Source organism: Pteropus alecto, unplaced genomic scaffold, assembly GCF_000325575.1.
Source record: "Pteropus alecto unplaced genomic scaffold, ASM32557v1 scaffold125, whole genome shotgun sequence".
In the NCBI taxonomy this organism is placed as follows: domain Eukaryota; kingdom Metazoa; phylum Chordata; class Mammalia; order Chiroptera; family Pteropodidae; genus Pteropus; species Pteropus alecto.
In genome coordinates, this window is record NW_006436888.1 from 6,432,050 (window position 1) to 6,433,513 (window position 1,464).

Sequence of the window (1,464 nt, forward strand, 5' to 3'; positions counted from 1 at the left end):
TCCGACACCCCTCCACCCTCACCGCCTGACCCCATTCCTCCCCCTGCCACCCCCTTCAAAGCAAACCCAACCGTGAACTCCATCCTAAAAATAACCTCAGACCGCCCCTCTCCTCCGATCACGTCTGGGGGGGGCGTCTAGGGGTCTCTTTCCCAACTCCCACCGTCATCTTTGGAGACTGTGCCTCGGAAGAAGGGACATTTATCAGGAAGTTGGTTTAGGAATGTGTGGTACATTCTCAAAGACCAGTTTCAGTCCAGGAACTGCCATTTTCCAGAACAGAAAGAAGTGCCTGAGCTTTTAAAGCATCTGTTTGCATACTTGCTAGTATGCCAGCCTGTCCTGAAGCCATTTACTTTTCATTTCACTCTTGCTACCCTCCCGGGAGGTGGGCACGATGATGGCTGCCGTTTTCGGAGGCTCCTCCGAGATCACACGGCTAGCGAGGGCCAGAGCTAGCATTTGAACCCAGGTCTGACTCAGGAGGCCATGCGCTTGTCGCCGAGCCAACCCACCAACACACCGAAAGAATTTCCCTTTACCCAGCAACTTTTCGAGAGAAAGAGCTGACACAGTCACCGTGGTCTTCAGACTCTCTTAGGCAAAGTCACTTGGGGAGTTTGAGAAAACAGCAAATTCCTGAGTCTGGCCCCAGAAATGTTGATTCAGTCCATCTCAGGCAGGGCCCCAAAACATGCATTTTAGCAGACGCCTCCCAGGTGATGTTGATGCAGGTGGTCTGAGGAAAGCTGGCCAGGAACCTCTCGGAGAAAGTGACATGGGACTTGGGTCCCAGGAGTCTTGGGACCTCGGTCCAGGGCCCTTTTCCCAGCACCACCAGACCCTTCTGTGCCTTTAGAATTAAAAATGCCCACAGGGAGCTGAATGAACTCTCGTTAATTCTTTGGAAACGAGTCATGACATGTGATTATGTCTAGTAAATTTCTTGACTATTCTCTTTATCACTCACCAATCCTCTAAATAAGCCAGAATTTCCTGTCTTCTCCGCTGGGGGTGGTGGTGGGGGGGAGGTGTGGGGACCCTGCCCATGGCAGCTGGCAAGGACTCATCAGCATCCCTGTGCTTAGCACTGGGGATACAAAGATGAATGAAGGACCAGCTCCTTCCGCCGAGTGCCCAGAGCCTGGACTCCAGGGACACCCACATGGGCTCACGGCCTGCTCCTGAAAGCCCACTGTCAGCTTGAGGTTTATGACACACCAACCAGCCCGAGGCTCTCAGTGATGTGCAGAATCCTCTCTACGAGGTCAGCAAGTCCCTCAGTCTGGGCTGCAGGCTCATGGACTTATGAAAAGGGATGAGGACATTCTAGGGTCAGCCCTCCAGGAGCCACCTCCTCAGCGGGGCTCGGCCGGCACCCTTGGCCAAAGTTTCTCATTGTCTGTTGAAACCCATGGGCAGTAGAGCTGGCTGGGCCCAGGAGGGGTCGGCCATGCCTCTTTC